Source organism: Notolepis coatsorum (assembly GCF_963971535.1).
Source record: "Notolepis coatsorum genome assembly, chromosome: 1".
Classification (NCBI taxonomy): Eukaryota; Metazoa; Chordata; class Actinopteri; order Aulopiformes; family Paralepididae; genus Notolepis; species Notolepis coatsorum.
In genome coordinates, this window is record NC_140165.1 from 193,999,016 (window position 1) to 194,019,624 (window position 20,609).

A 20,609-nucleotide genomic window follows, 5' to 3' on the forward strand; every position below is an offset into this window, starting at 1 on the left:
TTAGCTCAGATACTATCTCCATACTGTCTTCATTAGCTCAGATACTATCTCCATACTGTCTTCATTAGCTCAGATACTATCTCCATGCTGTCTTCATTAGCTCAGATACTATCCACATACTGTCTTCATTAGCTCAGATACTATCTCCATACTGTCTTCATTAGCTCAGATACTATCTCCATACTGTCTTCATTAGCTCAGATACTATCTCCATACTGTCTTCATTAGCTCAGATACTATCTCCATACTGTCTTCATTAGCTCAGATACTATCTCCATACTGTCTTCATTAGCTCAGATACTATCCATACTGTCTTCATTAGCTCAGATACTATCTCCATACTGTCTTCATTAGCTCAGATACTATCTCCATACTGTCTTCATTAGCTCAGATACTATCTCCATACTGTCTTCATTAGCTCAGATACTATCTCCATACTGTCTTCATTAGCTATAATACTATCTCCATACTGTCTTCATTAGCTCAGATACTATCTCCATATTGTCTTCATTAGCTATAATACTATCTCCATACTGTCTTCATTAGCTCACATACTATCTCCATACTGTCTTCATTAGCTTAGATACTATCTCCATACTGTCTTGATTAGCTCAAATACTATCTCCATACTGTCTTCATTAGCTCAGATACTATCTCCATACTGTCTTCATTAGCTCAGATACTATCTCCATACTGTCTTTATTAGCTCAAATACTATCTCCATACTGTCTTCATTAGCTCATATACTATCTCCATACGGTCTTCATTAGCTCAGATACTATCTCCATACTGTCTTCATTAGCTCAGATACTATCTCCATACTGTCTTCATTAGCTCAGATACTATCCCCATACTGTCTTCATTAGCTATAATACTATCTCCATACTGTCTTCATTAGCTCAGATACTATCTCCATACTGTCTTCATTAGCTCAGATACTATCTCCATACTGTCTTCATTAGCTCAGATACTATCTCCATACTGTCTTCATTAGCTCAGATACTATCTCCATACTGTCTTCATTAGCTCAGATACTATCTCCATACTGTCTTCATTAGCTCAGATACTATCTCCATACTGTCTTCATTAGCTCTAATACTATCTCAATACTGTCTTCATTAGCTCAGATACTATCTCCATACTGTCTTCATTAGCTCAGATACTATCTCCATACTGTCTTCATTAGCTCAGATACTATCTCCATACTGTCTTCATTAGCTCAGATACTATCTCCATACTGTCTTCATTAGCTCAGATACTATCTCCATACTGTCTTGATTAGCTCAAATACTATCCCCATACTGTCTTCATTAGCTCAGATACTATCTCCATACTGTCTTCATTAGCTCAGATACTATCTCCATACTGTCTTCATTAGCTCAGATACTATCCCCATACTGTCTTCATTAGCTCAGATACTATCTCCATACTGTCTTCATTAGCTCAGATACTATCTCCATACTGTATTCATTATCTCAGATACTATCTCCATACTGTCTTCATTAGCTCAGATACTATCTCCATACTGTCTTCATTAGCTCAGATACTATCTCCATACTGTCTTCATTAGCTATAATACTATCTCCATACTGTCTTCATTAGCTCAAATACTATCTCCATACTGTCTTCATTAGCTCAGATACTATCTCCATACTGTCTTCATTAGCTCAGATACTATCTCCATACTGTCTTCATTAGCTATAATACTATATCCATACTGTCTTCATTAGCTCAGATACTATCGCCATACTGTCTTCATTAGCTCAGATACTATCTCCATACTGTCTTCATTAGCTCAAATACTATCTCCATACTGTCTTCATTAGCTATAATACTATCTCCATACTGTCTTAATTAGCTCATACTATCTCCATACTGTCTTCATTAGCTTAGATACTATCTCCATACTGTCTTGATTAGCTCAAATACTATCTCCATACTGTCTTCATTAGCTCAGATACTATCTCCATACTGTCTTCATTAGCTCAGATACTATCTCCATACTGTCTTCATTAGCTCAGATACTATCCCCATACTGTCTTCATTAGCTCAGATACTATCCCCATACTGTCTTCATTAGCTCAGATACTATCTCCATACTGTCTTCATTAGCTCAGATACTATCTCCATACTGTATTCATTAGCTCAGATACTATCTCCATACTGTCTTCATTAGCTCAAATACTATCTCCATACTGTCTTCATTAGCTATAATACTATCTCCATACTGTCTTCATTAGCTCATACTATCTCCATACTGTCTTCATTAGCTTAGATACTATCTCCATACTGTCTTGATTAGCTCAAATACTATCTCCATACTGTCTTCATTAGCTCAGATACTATCTCCATACTGTCTTCATTAGCTCAGATACTATCCCCATACTGTCTTCATTAGCTCAGATACTATCTCCATACTGTCTTCATTAGCTCAGATACTATCTCCATACTGTCTTCATTAGCTCAGATACTATCTCCATACTGTCTTCATTAGCTCAAATACTATCTCCATACTGTCTTCATTAGCTCAGATACTATTCCCATACTGTCTTCATTAGCTCAGATACTATCTCCATACTGTGTCAGTTTAAATCTATAATAGCTAACCATTTCACCTCAGTATGTTGTTTTAATTCATTTAAATTGTTTAATTGATTGACTTTTCTATATTGTTTTTTTTTTATTATGAATTGTATTTATCGACGTCATTGTAAATGAAAGCTTGCTCTCAATGATCTTTCGAGATTAAATAAAGATTGAATTAGATAACAGAGGAGAGAGTGAAACCACTCAAACCAGAAGAGTCATTAGTATTGTTCTACATTCTGTCATTGTTCTAACTACTAGTGAAGAAACTCTTAGTAAGACAGTGGTCTATGATGAAGCAGACTTACCTCCAGAGACAGAGACGGGACCTGCAGTCTGTTTCAGCACACTGGACAGCTCTCCGTCCCGTGTGCTTGTGCAGCTCTGACTTCCGGGTGACGAAGAAATCACGCGAGACTGGTCCAGTTCGTTATTGCAATTGTTTTCCAGAATCCAGATATATTATAAACTTTGTTTTTGTTTTTATTAGTATGTAACTATACTATTGCTTTGAACTGTGCTCGCTGTTGTGGAGCTCTGTCATAGACCACCGCAACACTTCCGGTATTCTGAAATCATGGGAGAGAGGGGGGGGGGTGAATGAATGAGGATGAGAGCCTTGACGTTGTGGTTTTACCCAGAGCCCTTTAAGGTTTTACCTACGGCTGTGGGGACGCGTGCGGGAGGCCTGAATACTTTCGACAACAAATGTTTGTTTCCGCGTCTCTGATTGGCCAGGTCATTTCTGGTCATGTGAGAGATGATCGAATATACTTTCAGTCTCCAGTCCTGAACGCCTGAACACGGAGCGACCAATCCCAAGTCGATCGGCACTTTCTCGGCCGAGCTATTTCCGCACCTACTCCCGAACTACGCATGCGCAGATTGCCCACGGAGTCTGGTGAGTTTGATTGATTGATTGAAAACTTTATTAACAGATTGCAGAATGGGTACAATACAGTACAGCTCAATACACACACTTGTTAAGGGGATGCAGACCAGAGAAAGACTTCCGTCTTGTTTACATCAGGGTCCCCCATTTTCAATTCATCATAACATATATGAATGACAAACATGACATACAGATAGACAGTACTGCTTACATCTATACATTTATGACATACCAGATTTACAAATACAGTACTGTTTTTGATACAAGAAGAGTCTAAAAAAGAGAGTATATACATTTGACGAAGAAACTGTACATTGGAGGACGTGGGGTGGGGGGGGTTGGGTAGGTGGGGTGGGGGACTGTACATTGGAGGTGGTGGGGTGGGGGTGGGTGGTACATTGGATTATCGACTAAACCTTACTTGGTCCCAAGAAGAGGGTCTCGTGAGTCATGTATTATTGGGTTAGGACATTTACTGTACATTGGAGGGGGTTGGGTTAGGACATTTACAGGGGCCAGTTTCGAATTGCAGTCTCTCGTAGGTGTTTTGAGAGTGGTTTTGAAAGTGGGTAGTGATTCACATTCCTTTACAGCTGTGGACCCGGTAGGGCATAATTGCGAAACGTGTTTAGTCCCTTGTTTGAGCCGAATCTGGGTTTAACATGATTTGTGGAGCTCCCTCTGGTGTTGTGGTCTTGGTATTCACTGACCTTTGGGAAGTATTTTGACATGTACATGGGTACCTTAGTCGTGTAGTGTATCTTGTAGACCAGGCCCATTGCAAGTTTCTGTACTCTGTCATCTACTCTAAGCCATCCTAGGTTGTCAAAGTGGGCAGGGGTGAGGTGGGTTCTAGGAGTAAGGTCAAGCAGTAGTCTGACCAGTTTGTTTTGTGATGTTTGTAATTTTGTTTTTAGCGCCTTTGAGGTGCTTTGGTACCATGAGGTGCAAGCATAGTCGTAGTACCCTTGAATGAGTGCTCCTGCCAGAGTCTTCAGGGTATTCTTGTTTACCAGAGAGGAGATCCGGTACAAGAATATTGTTCGTTGGTTGACTTTTTTTTATTACATTGGTTGCCATTTTGTCACAGGAAAGATTTGCCTCTAGGATGGAACCCAGGTATGTAATTTATCTTTCCTTGTGACAATATTGTCACCCACTGGGGGGCGACAGTGGCTCGGGAGGTAGAGCAGCCGTCTGGCAATCCGGAGGTTCCCGGTTCGATTCCCACTCCTCCCGGGCAGCGTGTCGATGTGAGCAAGACACTTAACCCATAATTGCTCCCGATGAGCAGGTTGGCACCTTGCATGGTTGCCTCCGCCGTCGGTGTGTGAATGTGTGAGTGAATGTGTGAGTGAATGGGTAAAATGTGAGTAACAAATTGTAAAGCACTTTGGATAAAAAGCGCTATATAAAAAAGCAGCCATTTACCATTTACCACTGTAACAGAGAAGCCGTTGGTCTTGCTGAGTTTGTTATTTAATCCGAAGAGAATGGACTCTGTTTTACCCAGGTGTAATGAAGTTTGTTATCAGCGAGCCAGGTGCAGATTCAGTTCAGAGCTGAGGGCTTTTTCAACCTGCAACTTGTTCCTGTCAGAGACCAGCAGGGCTGAGTCGTCCGCAAACAGGAACAAGTTGCAGTCACAAGCTGATGACATGTAATTTGCATAAATTAGGAACAGTAACGGTCCTAGTATGCTTCCTTGTGGAACACCACAGCTCACTGGGAGGGGGGGGGGGATAGTGGTCTATTGTGCTCATGGGGCTCATGGGGGCTGCAATGCAGGCTGGCTGGGAACCGCAGTTATTTTAGCATTTATTTTGTGCATAAAGGGGAATACCGTCAGTTTTACAATTCAGCTTTGTAGCCATATGATTCTACCCTACAGTACAACGGAAACGTGGAAATTACTTTTATTGAGTTGATTTTCATCTCCCGAATTTCCCCAAGGAGATCAATTAAGGAATGTGTTATCTTATCTTATATTATCTGTTGGTATGCTTCTTTCAATCTAAAACAGACAAATGCATTAAAAAAGGTCTGTACCAGTATCACAGGTCTCTCTGATTTGTATAACGAACAGTACCTATATATATATATATGTGTCAAATTGTTTGTAGAGGCTTTGCATAGATTAATGTGTGTAGGGTCCATATGAACGGATGAATGTTTGTAGGGTATTTAATTGAATATATTAATGTTTGTAGGGTCCATATGAATAAGTGCATGTTTGTAGGGTCTTTATGAATAGATTCATGTTTGTAGGGTCTATATGAATAGATTCACATGTGTAGGGTCCATTTGAATAGATTAATGTTTGTAGGGTCTATATGAATATATTAATGTTTGCAGGGTCTTTATGAATAGATTACTGTTTGTAGGGTCTTTATGAATAGATTAATGTTTGTAGGGTCTATATGAATAAATTCATGTTTGTAGGGTCTATGAATAGATTAATGTGTGTAGGGTCTATGATGAATAGATTAATGTTTGTATGGTCTTTATGAATAGAATCATGTTTGTAGGATCCATATCAATAGATTCATGTGTGTAGGGTCTTTATGAATAGATTCAGGTTTGTAGGGTCCATATGAATAGATTCATGTTTGTAGGGTCTTCATGAATAGATTAATGTGTGCAGGGTCTTCATGAATAGATTCATGTGTGTAGGGTCTTCATGAATAGATGAATGTTTATAGGGTCTTCATGAATATATTAATGTTTGTAGGGTCTTCATGAATAGATTAATGTTTGTAGGGTCTTTATTAATAGATTAACCGGCTGTTGTGTGGCAGTGAAAGGGTTAACATTCTGTGTATTGTCGCTGTGAAAGGGTTAACCGTTTGGTAGTGCAGCAGTGAAAGGGTTAACGTTTGTAGGGTCTTTTTATTTTTTTTGATCTAATTTTTCTCCCGTCCCCAATTTCGTACCGTCCAATTCTACCCTCCCCTGTCTTGAACGCTGTTAGGCCATGCCTCCCACAAGCCGGCTGCAATGTGGACGAAGCCTTGCATCACGTGTCCCCTCCGGTATTCTAATTTTTATTTAGAATTTCCTCATTCATAAATAGAAACGCTCTGAGGACCCTAGCTGGAGCCCTCATCCAATGTCACTTTGACTATGCTTGCACTTCATGGTACAGCAACATATCAAAACAAATGAAGACAAAGCTCCAGACCTCCCAAAACAAACTAGTGAGACTCCTGCACAACCTTCACTTTAGGACTCACCTAACGCCAGCCCACTTTAGCAGTCTGGGATGGCTTAGGGTTGAAGAAAGGGTACACCAGCTTAAAATGCTACTGGTTTTTAAAGTACTGAAAGAAACGGTCCCCAAGTACCTAGTAAATTATTTTAATAAAGTAGGAGATGTCCACAAACACGCCACAAGAGGAAGCCCCACGGACCTGGTCCCGCCGAGAGTCAGGACATGCATGGGGAAAGATGCATTTTTTTACTCGGCTACGGTAATGTGGAATGCCCTGCCAACATTCATAAAACTCCTGAACTCCCCTCTCGGATTTAAATCCGCCCTAAAAACATGGCTCAGCAGCAACTCAAATTGGTCTTAAAATGTTTTTTATCTCTTATCATAACTTGGCTTTTATTTCTTTTATCATGAGTTGCTTTTAAGGGTTTGCGGATTTTCTTTTAACATTAGTTAACTGTATGAGTTGTCAGGTTAGGTGTTTTTATACACATTTTTAGGATGTATCCTGTCTAGTGTACATGTCCATTTGTGTTTCTGTGCCTTTTTATGTTCCATGTATGGACCACAATGGAAACAAGCCTTGGCTTTATTGTGTTTTATCCATTTTTGACCAGCGTTGTTGACACTGTTATTGTCTTGTCTTTTAAAATGTTTTTTTTGTCCTACGATTTGTGTCAAAATAAAGTATTCAATCAATTCAATCAAAAAAAGCAGGAGGGACACGCCGCCCTCGTCGCTTCCTGATTCTACTGCGCAGGCACACCAACCGACCTGTAGGAGTTGCTGTCCACAACGTCCGATCCCCACCCACCAGCTTCCCACCCCCTAATACTGCCAATTGTATTAGTATGAACGACCAGCCAAGCTGGTAGCAACGCCGAGAGCTGGGCTCGAACCCAGCATCTCCTGCGTTGGTGGCAAGCGCCTTGCCCACTGCGCCACCTAGCCGCCATTGTAGGGTCTTTATTAATAGATTCATGTGTGTAGGGCAGGGAGGGGCAACTGGCGGCCTGCATTCGACTAAGAGGTTGGCAGTCGACTATGGCTCCTTTCGATCGATTAGTCGACTATTCGACTAATAGGGGTCAGCCCTAGTGTGGACATATTCAACGCTGTTGAAAGTACCGTGCAGCAATATGGGGGGTTTGATAAACTGTCCGCTGTTGTTACCGATGGAGCACCCGCAATGAAAGGAAAACACACAGGATTCGCCGGGCTTCTAAGGCAGAGTGGCGTTGAGTGTCCAATGCTGCACTGCATTATACATCAGGTAAGTTCGCTAACATAATTTCCATCTATTGTGGGTCACTAATAATCAGGGGTGCAGTGGTCATGCCACGCGGTACCACGCCGTCCCAGCACTTTTCTGAGCAGAAGTACGCGCACGGATGTACACGCGCGCACACACAAATGAAACGTTATTTCATCTGATGCAGATCGCATGCACAAACATTGAAGTTGACATTCCTTCTATTGTGCGCCAACAGGAGAGACCACAAGTGTCTCATTAAAGACAGAACCATTATTGACCCACTGTGGGGGAGGGTGAATGTCATGCCAGTTTGATAAAGGGTCAATGGGAGGCATGTAGAATTGCACAAAAAGGAATTCATTATTCTGATGAGTATTGCACTTGGCTACTTGTTTACTTTTGTAGTGTTCAGATAACACTAATAACACTGAAATGCATGTTATGGATATGAAGCACTCAAGAATGTTTTGTTTAGTAGCAGGATAAAAGTTTATACATTTAACAAAATCATTTATTATTGCACTTTTGATTTACTGTTGTAGTGAAATGCAGCAGGAATGCTGCTTTGTGTTTGTTGAGCAGTGGGCTTTAAGTTCATACATTTATTTTAATAGAAGCCTTAATTATAATTTGTCATTTTTGTATATATTTGGGTTACACAGCAATACTTTCAAATTCAGCTGTATTTATAAATTCATAAAGTTGAAATTAAGCATTACTAAATGCGTTTGAAATGGAATAAAAACAAAGTTACAACAAATTATAATAGTTGATATGCCTTATTTATCACATCTGTGACTATTATGGGCTATTTGAGTGATGGGGTACTACTGGCGGGACTGTCGATAAACAATGCGGCCCCCCAGATTGAGTGTGGAAATTTAGTGGCTCTCACCATATACAAAGTTGCCCACCCCTGGTGTAGGGTCTATGAATAGATGAATGTGTGTATAGGGTCTTTATGAATAGATTCATGTTTGTAGGGTCTTTATGAATAAATTTGTTAGGGTTTGTAACCGACCTCAAGCGCAACGGCACAGAGAGAGTTGTTTCAGAGTTAGCCAAAGCAAGGGCGTATTTATTCTCAGAGTCACAAGATTGAATTAGGTGGAGAAACAGAACAAACGGGGAATCTGGCATGTGAAGATGGTTGCGGCTCTGCAGATTCTCCCAGTAGGTGGTGGTGAGGAATTAGCTTGTGACGTCTGAAGCCGCTCTGCAGATCCTCCCAGCTCACTCCAGGTGGAAACGGAGAGAGAGAGAGAAATCCGAGTTAGCCAGCGCACAACAGAAACAGAGAGGTGACTGATCCAAATAAATATCCAAGTGACTTGATCTTCGGTGTGATACACACAGTTAGCAGAGTCCAGAGAAAAAACAATACGGTAATCCAAAGTGTAAATCCAACAACAAAAAATAGGTGAGAACAGTATAACAAAAACGGGATCTCTTCGGTGTTTCACAAACACACAAAAAACTGGTGATTCAAAAAGAACTGTTTCCAAAAACTCACCAGAGCGCAACGCGTAAAGCGGGCAGATAAACGAGGCGCAGCTTCGTACGGGGAATCAGGTTCTCCACAGGGATACTTCACGAAAGTCCTGGGGAGCAACAGACAGGGAACAGCGACGGGAAAGAACAGGCAAATGCAGGGAATATTCAAAACGATCCAACATCGATATTAGGGGAATCAGGGTATATAAAGCCACAGGGCGCTGATGACAAGCTGTGACAGCTGCGGGATGAAATTGATCATTGCTCCAGAAGCGTGTGGTGGGGAGAGCACCAATCAACACGGCATCTTACAGGAACGGAGCGTGTGGTGGGGAATGCAATTAATTAACAAAATACCTTAAAGGAACGGAGCGAGAGGGTGGGGAGCGGACCAAACCTCACAAAATTCATGTTTGTAGGGTCTATGAATAGATTAATGTGTGTAGGGTCTTTATGAATAGATTCATGTTTGTAGGGTATTTATGAATATAGGGTCTTTATGCTTTTTGTCCATTTTATTGCATTTTATGATAATATGTATTGTTATTACCTGCATTGCTTTTACACTTTTCTTACTCTCTGCATTGATTATAAAGTCTATTTTAATACTCATTTATGTCTATTTTAACTGCATTTTATGTCTATTCTTACTGCTGCACTTTGGGCTGCAATTCTTGTATGAAAGGTGCTATACAAATATATACAAATAAAGTGTATTATTATTATGTACTACCATGGGGTCTTTATACCAGTATCAATGTACATAATAATAGCATTATTACTCAGTACTCGGTTATATATTCCAGTTTAATCACTTTTACATTGTATATTGTTATTGCACTTTACTGTTACATTTGCAGCCTGGTTATATGCCAAACTTATTTTTGATGTACTATACTTGTGCTTCATAATGACAATACATTTGAATGTAATCTAATTAAATCAGGTTGAATGAATGGTTACAGTGGGGTGTTTGTGTCTTCCTACTTCTGTGTAATCGGTGACTTCGCCCACGTTTACCAACCTCCATCACATGTTTTATTTAATTAATTCATAGCTCTGGTTCAAAGGTCACTGGGCTCCATCACTTCTGAAAGCAACACCGCCAGTCTTCATGCATCGTAAAGTTGTACTGTACACTTTCCACTATCATCTCCTGTAATCTTCGTCTGTCGTACTAAACCTCATAGACTACTGCTTTAGCACTATCTTACATTTTTTACTTACTTCTTAATTACTTTTTTTTTTACTCACTTTCTTTTTATTGTATGTAGCACACTCTCAGGGACTCATACAGAAACAAGCATTTCATCATAAAGTATTCTGTATTTTGTTGTGACAAATAATAAACAAACTTGAAACTTGAACTCTGGACAAAATGTTTGATGTAGTTCCCTAGATCAGTGGTTCCCAAAATGGGCCATGGGAGGGAGGAGGGTCCCTAAATGTGGAATAGTTTAATTTCACTCAGAATTTTCTTTAACAGTTAGTACAGTGAACGAATGTATGAAATTCTGGATGAAATCATAACAATAAATATCTTCTCAGATGAGGGTCCTTGGCCTATTATGTATGGATGTACACTTGTACAGTATGGTCCTTGACATGAAAAAGCTCGAGAACCAGCTACCCTAAGCGACTACTGACTCCCCTCCCCGCTTCTTCCCTCCTCCCTGCATCCCCCCACTCCTCCTCCCCTCCCTGCATCCCCCCACTCCTCCTCCCTGCCTCCCCCATCTGCATCCCTCCTCCTCCTCCCTGCATCCATCCCTCCCCTCCCAGCTGCATCCCATCCCCCACTCCGGTGTCTCTCAGTCTCCGCTAGTCCGAACACCGCTGGAGCAGAAAGACTTTCAGAAAGCGATCCGAGAGAAAAGAACAACTCGCAGGGAGATATTTATTCGACCAGAGTCTTTTGGTGAGTCTGATGTAATAATAACCAGGTCAGCTGTGTCTAGAAAGCAGCGAGCTGGCGGCTCGTTCTCCGGGTTCTCCTTTCCTTTCAATTGTCCTCCGCGGCGTTACTACCGCGACGAGCTAGATGAGCTAGTGGGGGCAACGCCAGCCTCGTTAGCTCCCATCACAATAGCCTTGCAGGGGAGTGAGCAGTTAGCATGAGCCGTTGGGATGTTGTTGCAGTGAAAGCGCGTCCATTGTCGTTGAGGCAGAGAAGTGAATGTGTTCCTACGGTTGCTAACGGAATGACAGTCCGCCTTGTTTGTTGTGCGTTGTTGTAGCATCCCTGGTCTCCTGGTGAGACATCTCTGGTGCTGCTGTTGTCCTTTAATCAACTGAAGCTAGCAGCTACTAGACAGGCAGAGGTGTGTATCTAGCTATATTTATCAAGTTAGTATGATCAACAATCAAAGCTACCCTGATGCTACCCGGGCTGGCGGCTGTGCTAACGGTAGCTAAGCTATCCTGATGATACCCGGGCTAGCGGCTGTGCTAACGGTAGCTAAGCTATCAGCGGCTAATGCTGTTAGTAGTGAACTCTACAGGATCCTCATATGGGATGTTTTTACACGACAGTTGGTCTGGTTAGTGGGAGATAACGGCTTTTGTGTTTTCAGGTGTAACAGTTACCATCTAGAAATCGGTGTGTTTTTCAAAATGGTGTCTCTCGGCGTGTTTGAGAGCATCTCTGCCGTTGAAACCCTCTCTCTGAACCCTCTCTAGCAGAGTTATCCTAGTCAACATGGCTTGTACTGACCACATTCCATCACAGAGCAATAATCAGGCTTAAAGGGATAGTTGTGATTTCTGGACCGCTAACCCTATTTATTACTTCTAAGTCTATGCTGTTCCTCATACTAGTAGTTCTGGATAGTTAGCCACAAACCAAATGCAAAGTCAATAGAGTCAATATCCCCTCTTTACACATGGAATCTGATCTTTTCCATTCTGATTTTGGCCACTTTTATATGTGGTCCTCCTAAATCAGATCCAGGTCAGATTTTTTTGCAACGTGACGATTTCTACGTCACTCTGTCTAGGGTGACATGCATCACAATTATGCGCTGGCAGGAGTCACTCTGTGAATACAAACATGGAAGACGGCTGTGATGAACATGGTCAGTGGAGGGACAGTGAGTTGTTTGTTTCCCTTATATGTATTTGGGGTGATACTTATGTAGAGGATGTGTCATAAATGGTCTGTTTGAAAGCATATTGAAATAAGAAATGGCTTTCACCTCCTCCTCACCTCCATCATGAATTAGCTTGCCTCCACTGCTCAACTTATAAATTAAACCACATAAACTGTGATTTCAGTGTCCTCCGTCGTCTTTATTGTTCATTTGCGCTTGCAGGTCAGTTCAGGAGCGTGACCAGTTCACACCGAAATCTGATATTGATTGGCCAAATTTATTTAAAAAAAATGTGAACAAGCCAAACAAAAAATCTGAGCAATTCATCTCAATTTAGCACTAAGGCTTGCAGTGTGAACGTAGCCAAAGTAGTTTGCAATGAGCCTCAGCTTGTACAGACAGGAGCTTGACCCCATTGACTTTGCATTGGTTTGTGTCTAACTATCCAGAACTAGTATGAGGAACAACATGGGCTGTGCTGAGAAAGGACTCTACTGATCAACATCATCATTGGTGAGTTAAGCTGTGTTTGCACCACAGGAATTTCCCCCCGGAACTAGGTGCTTGTTCAGGAACTAGGGACTTGTTCAGGAACTCTATGCGTTTGCACCGCAGGGACCAGGGTCTACTCTAGGGTTTAATCAGAAGTTCTGAGAGAGGATTTTACCCCCAAAAAATACCCTGCTCTACAGGGTAGGACTTTTCCCAAGTCCAAGAACTTTGGGGTGGTGCTTGCAGAGCTGAACAATCACTTTGAGTGCTAATTAAATAGTTACAGAGGTTTGAACTAGGGATGTCCGATATTATCGGCCGACCGATATTATCGGCCGATATCGGCAGTAAAATGTGATATCGGAAAATATCGGTATCGGTTTAGAAAAAATTAAAAACAATATTTGTTATATATATATCCAGTGAAATTATTAGTTACCTGAAATTATTCAGTTTTTTGGACGGGGAAACCCTGCATATATCGGTATCGGTTGATATCGGTATCGGAAATTAAGAGTTGGACAATATCGGAATATCGGTATCGGTAAAAAAGCCAATATCGAGCATCCCTAGTTTGAACACACAGAAGTAAACGTTTTGTGTACTTAAATGTCTGTTTACTCGTTGCCAGATGCCTGTTTTTGGGTACCAGCTGAGAGGTAGGAACTGGAAAACCTAACTGTACCATAGCCTGAAATCTTATGTAGTACATAAAAATCCCACAGAAAAGGTTTTTGTAATGTGTGTACTGGTAAACATTTGGCATGAATATCCAAAATGGCTGTCCGCTTCATTCAGAGGCTCTCGTCAAAACCATGGACTTCTTCGTTTTCTTGTCACCTTCTCCCACTCTTAAGCGCTCGTCTGGGATCGCTTTCGGAGCAGACACTCCTTGGCTACAAAGGTGGTCAATCATTTTCACTGTCTGGGGTCATTGGTCCGCTGACAGGACAGGGGCAAACAGGATGTGGTCACTTGTCAAATGACGCTTGTCCGATGTTTCGCCTTGTAACTCGAGATTGGAAGCGCGCAATAGGTTGAGTGGGGTGACAATCGAAAGGTGGCAAATTCAACTTTCCAACAATGTATTTGCGGCACAACAACATTTCCCCCCTCATCTGCCGGCTCCGAGCTGCATTTTCTGCCGTGCAACCAATACATTGCTTCCAGTCTCGAGTTACAGTGACCACGTCCGGTTTGGACAGGTCCTGAACGGACCAGTCACCGCTGATGGCGAAAATGATTGACAGCCGTTGTAGCCAAGGAGCGTCTGCTCCGAAAGCGATCCCAGACGAGCGCTGATTGTAACGAGAAGGGGGCAGAAGAAGACCAACAAGTTCTTTGTTTTGACCCGCGCATCTGAATGAATGGCAGGTGAGATTCGCTCAGAGACTGGTATCTGACGGAGGGAAGGAGAGGAAGAGTTGAGTGTCATCAGCATAGCAGTGTTATGAGAAGGCATGAGACGTGATATACAGGGTCACAACTAGGGATGGGTACCGAATTCGGTACTTTTGAGGTACCGAACCGAAACACGTCGGTACTACAGAGTATCGAATCAAGTGAGAAACCGTTTTTTTTTTTTTTTTTTTTACTTTTTTCTTTTCATGTCAACGTTCACACGCACAATATATGCTTACCTAGGATTTGACTTGATTCAACAACAAAGCAGTCGGAGCAATGACAAGCCGAAAACTGTCGAAATTGTAGTTATTTGAAGTTTGGATTTTTTTTTTACGACTGAGGTAGGTAAATTAAATTTCTTGAGACTAAAGTACCGAAAAAAGGTACCGTTGGGTACCGGTATCGATTCACAGGTACCGGTATCGGTTCAAATGTGAAAGGTACCCATCCCTAGACTACATGAGGTAACGTTATATACAGGGCCAGCACGTAGACTACATGAGGTAACGTTATGTACAGGGCCAGCACGTAGACTACATGAGGTAACGTTATGTACAGGGCCAGCACGTAGACTACATGAGGTAACGTTATGTACAGGGCCAGCACGTAGACTATAGGTAACGTTATATACAGGGCCAGGACGTAGACTACATGAGGTAACGTTATATACAGGGTCACAACGTAGACTACATGAGGTAACGTTATGTACAGGGCCAGGACGTAGACCAGGGTTAGAAATTAACATTTTTTTTCAAGGGCTTTTTTTGCCCCCCTTAATTGCTTTTCGGGGGCTTTTTTTTGTATTTCGGGGGCACAACATTTTTATAATGAAAATTAACATAAAGATTATAAAACATTGTTGACACTTTTTTTTACAGTCTTCGTCCCTATGTTTGATAACGTAATGTTAATGTCTCCATATATAGGGCTCTACGCTAACCTTTTTCCCAAGGAGCACATGTGCTCCTGAATAAAATGTTAATAAATAAAATCTAAATACAAATTTAGGAGCACACAGAAATTTAGGAGCACAGTGACAATTGTTCAAGTAACACACACACACACACACACACGATGTGTGACATCATGGCTTGGTTTCATGTTTTGAGGTACCTTCAATTATCTGTAAATAATACATACATACTCTATCTAAATAGATTACATATTATTGTCCCTGAGTGAGGGCAAGTTGTGTTGTTGTCTTGATATAATAACCGGTTGCCTCTGGATCAATGAATGTCTAATATTGAATAATATTATTAGATATTTTATTTTTAACATCCCTAATTCCAACAGTCAAGAGGCTTGTTTCAAATTGATGAAAAACCCCACACACGCAACGTTTGTGAGTATAGGCTCTGGCCAGGTCGATCAATGAAATACGTTGCGCGCTCAGCGCTGTGGAATGAAGGAAATGCGCATCGGGATCGGATTTGGATGTTATTCTTTTGGAGTTGTGTTACAAATGGAATGGTCTTTCCCCGCCGAACACAAGTTACTTAACGTTACACAGCCAGGTCGCGCTATGCAGATGCTTAGCTTGCTAACGTTAAGATAGCAGTGTAATGCTTGATGAGAGCAGAGCGCTCTCTCTGTGTTCGCAGCACCTCTCACGTGCCTGGAAGCATCTCCCTGTAACACGCAGCGGGCCCCGCCTCCCTCCTCCTTGGAACAAACATTCCACCCAAAAACTGAATTTCAGTCCAGTTTCAATCTGAACTATTAACAGCGGAGCTGTTTTGTAATTCTTCATAATCACTCGTCTGTCTCCACACTGCAAGTAAATGATTTTTCCGCTTTGCACACACACATATTATTAGGGGCAAGCCAATACGAGGGAAATGCTCGCACTGTAGAGCATATATATAATTATATATATAATTAGTAAACTGTCGGGGGCTTTTTTTGCCCCCCTTAACTGATATTCGGGGGCATTTGGTCAATTTTCGAGGGCATTTTGCCCCAAGCCCCCGTTAATTTCGAACCCTGACGTAGACTATAGGTAACGTTATATACAGGGCCAGGACGTAGACTATATGAGGTAACGTTATATACAGGGTCACAACGTAGGCTACATGAGGTTATGTTTTATACAGGGTCAGAACGTAGGCTACACGAGGTAAGTAAGTGTGGAATTTCCTTTTACGGCTTTTTGGTAACACTTGCCTCACCCTCTACCCTCCTTTCCTTGGCCCTCACCTGGTCATCCCTCCCGCCCCCTTTCCTCCCAGATAGTTTAAAAGACAATCCCACAGATTGAGGGGGTGCTTGACCCATTCTCCTAGCCAGAGAAAGTCAAGTCCTCTACTGAACTCCTAACCTAAATTGTATTTTATTAGCCATGTTTTAATAGTACATTTGTATCAAACATGACAATTTGACCATGCGCATGATTAACCTCTCCGGTTCCATCACATAAGACTAGGATGGTATTGTTATGATGAAGACTAGGTTGGTATTGTTGATATAATGAAGTCTAGGCTGGTATTGTTGATATAATGAAGATTAGGCTGGTATTGTTGATATGATGAAAACAATGGGAACGGGATATGACTATGTGCTGCCAACGCATTAAACCTATGGAGTAGCTCACCTTGTTTGCAGGGCTATAACTATATATATATATTATAACTATGGATGCAATAATATGGCCCATTTGGCATCGAGTATCTATCGTTCAAGACGTGAAAAAAAAAAAAAAATCCATCCATACATTACCGTTTTATACCGTGGTGAATATAAGTATGGTTTTAGAGCGGTTTAGGGTAATTCCTGGGAGACTAGTAATAGGCCGCAACTAGGGATGCACCGATGTGAAAATTGTGGCCGATACCGATATTAATATAGCTGTTCTGGCCGATACCGATGTTGATATCTCTGTATAGAACACTTTATGATAATCAAATAAAGAGCTATTTTCCTAAACGCATTTTTTTAAAACTTTTGTAACTTATTTTCAGAAATGAATGATATTTTGAAACTATTTAAGACCAAAACATGTATATAAAAAATTACAATCATTTATATCTGCCCTATCCTGATATCGGACCAATACCGATGTGTAAAAATGTTTACCATATCGGCTGATATATTGTGCATCACTAGACGCGACGCATATTATACTAAGGCCATGTCCAGACTAAAACGATTTCGGTCGTATCAGGCAAAGTATTTGATCGTTTGCACCTTTCAGCCACACGGAACTGCGTTCTGGCAGCCTGAAGACGCTACTTTCTGATACCAGCTCGCAGAGTGCGCAATTCTGAAGACGCCCCCCCATTGCGTCACCATCTTTACAAGCGAAACGCGTCTTCTCCTGAACCGATGACGCGATAGCCCACCTCTCCCTTACCCCACGTGTGAAAACATCACAACAACAATGGCATGTACATAGTAGTTGCGTTGTGTTACAGAAGCTATTGAGCTTGATCTGGCTTTTACTACCACCATCGACAACAGATTGACATCTCCCTTAATCCGCATGCAAAACTCAGCCAACAAAAAAAGAAACATGATACATATGTCCAGATAGCCAAGCACATAGTGTTCCATAGCATACCCCTTCAGTTGATCATGACAAATCCTCTCTTACCTTGATGATTAAAAAGCCTCCATAATTTATTAAATAGTATTCCTATGGCTGGTGTTGAGCTGTAGCCAGCTAGCGTTGATGCTATCCAATGTTATCAACATTAGCTAAATAGCTAACCAACTAAATACAATAGACATTGGTATCCTGAGGTAACGTTAAATACAGACAACGTTTGCTAGTCGAAAGGACTGGACACACACGGACAAGTTAAACATCAATCAATTAATTTATTACAACACAGGTGGTTTGAGCTGCCTCCGACCGCACCACGGGGCTATTATATATATATATATATTATTATATATTTTTGAGCTCTCTCTCTCTCCTGCCAATTAAAATCCACAGCTCTTCCTCCTCATCACCGGCTGCCTGTGAAGCTGCACTCGCGCCGCGGTGTGTGTGTGTGTCTCCTATCCGTTGAAAACTAGCGTCGCCTCAAAAGCACAGAACTGGACACACAAGTTATCGAAAACAACGATCGACAACACTTCCGGTCGGGCGTTTTCAAAATAAAAGAGCGACGTCTAAAACAGGAAAGACATTTATTTTGTAAATTTGTGGCATGCACTTATTATCTTGAGACGTTTTCGTTTTTACGGAAACCTTTTTTTAAATGAAAACGAAAAAGATCAAAATCGTTTTAGTCTGGACAATGCTTAAATCCATTGGCATTTCGTCCCTATACACGCTACAATTAAAAATCCAAATGCATATGATCGGTATATTATGTTCCATCATGAATGCATGAAAGGGGGGGGTCGTTTCTCATTAATTGATTGTCAATAACGGCATTCGTTAGTACAACAACGTACGCTGATCACCAGGGCGATGGCTATGAAAACGAGGCACAATCCAGCTCAAATGTACGTTAAATTGCTCTTACCTGTGGCCGGTCGGATTCCAAAAAGAATATTCCAATTATTTGATTGCCATCTGGTAGATCATATGTCCATTTGGTCCACGACATAACCCACCCAGCATAATGAATCGGGGGTCCCGAAAGCGATTCAATGCGATCGGGTAGACCCCTCGGTCCAGGCTACTCTAAAATTCCGCCCGGATTAATTTCAATGACACACAGCCACATACAGTCACAAAGGGAGTGCAACATCGGCCGCATACCACCAGGCGGCTGTATTGTACTTTTGCGATCTCAGACTCATTCCATATGGTTACACAGGCTCCCTGGATGGATAACGGTTGGAAATAGCGAATAAAAGAAATGGCGTTATTCGATTGGCGGACAACCACGTATTAAATCGTTGTTGGCAGGGAATGAGTTAATATGATGGAAGACTAGGCTGGTATTGTTATGATATAGACTAGGATGGTATTGTTAATATGATGAAGACTAGGATGGTATTGTTGATTTGATGAAGACTAGGATTATATTGTTATAATGAAGACTAGGATGCTATTGTTAATATGATGAAGACTAGGATGGTTATGATGAAGACTAGAAGACTAGGATGGTATTGTTGATATGATGAAGACATATTTAAATCTCTCCGGTCATAATGTCCTGTGAAAATAATTCCCTCTAAGCACAATTTGAATTGTATTAAAATAGGCTAAAATTAAATAGCCTATGCGATGAACGAAACAATCTGTACATTTGTTTCATTGTTGCTTCACTCTGATAAAGCGCGGCTAGAGCGCGCTCGGATTGAATGTTTTTTTTGCTTTCTTTTGTATTGATACTGCCTGGCCACCATAACGACAAACAGCTATACGAGAGAGAGAGAGATGGCCAAACGGCTTACCTTAACAAATATTTTATGAAACCAAGCAGGTCTAATAATGACAACGATGTGTGTTCCTATATGTAGGGAGTTAGGCAACGCTCTAAAAGCTGTCTGCTGGATGAGAATTCTATTCTATACAACGGTCTTCATTAGATAAACCAATAGATACAAACATTGTGTATGACAAAATAAATATGGGCTGTTTTAAATTGTGTGAATAGTTAATATAATCCGTTTTGTTCATTAATTATAAACACAGAAGTAAGGTGTCCACCGCGCTCAGAACGTCAAATTCTATCAACACTTTTAAGCTCCAGCCAAAATGCGTGGTGACGTGTTGACCAATTTCGGAGGGGGATCCCAATGATATATCAATAAAACGTACTGTCAGTTCATGTCCAAGGGATATGTTCATGAGCACAGCAAGTTTCACCGCAGTTCCTGGCATTTTTAACCAGTGGAGAAAGGTAAGAGAGATTTCCCTATCGTTTTTCTTGTATGAATTATTCAACCTACGTTAATAAAACATACCTGGTGATCAACTACAGTTTGCAACATTATGATATGTGTGTACTGTAGTGTTCTGATACAAGTTACAACGATTATTGGTGAAGCGATATCGAGATTCATTTGGGGTGTGACAGCTGCTGCAGCGCGACCTGTGGTTTGCTGATGAGAATGGCGGGGCGGGAGCTTGATGCTGGATTAGCGTATCGCTTCTTTGGGAGGCGGAGATAGTCATTGGATTCGGCAAATCATGCAACGTTTAGATTTCAGTGAACCCCACATGATAATGTTGCCGTCTCAGTAGTGCCAAATTTCTCAGTTTTTCGCTTGATATAATTAATA

General features: G+C 41.2%; 1 protein-coding gene across 2 annotated transcripts in view; it reads left to right on the forward strand.

Annotated features, from left to right (window-relative positions):
• The first annotated feature begins 11,236 nt into the window (after window positions 1-11,236).
• fam168a (family with sequence similarity 168 member A) overlaps window positions 11,237-20,609 on the forward strand; it is a 109,887-nt gene continuing 100,514 nt past the window's right edge. Inside the window, exons 1-2 of one of the 2 annotated variants that reach the window (XM_084332013.1) lie at window positions 11,289-11,356; window positions 12,977-13,040. The gene's annotated coding sequence lies outside the window, so the exon portion shown is untranslated. Of the gene's footprint in view, window positions 11,357-12,976; window positions 13,041-20,609 lie in introns of both variants that reach the window. The other variant, XM_084332012.1, reaches the window with a different exon arrangement.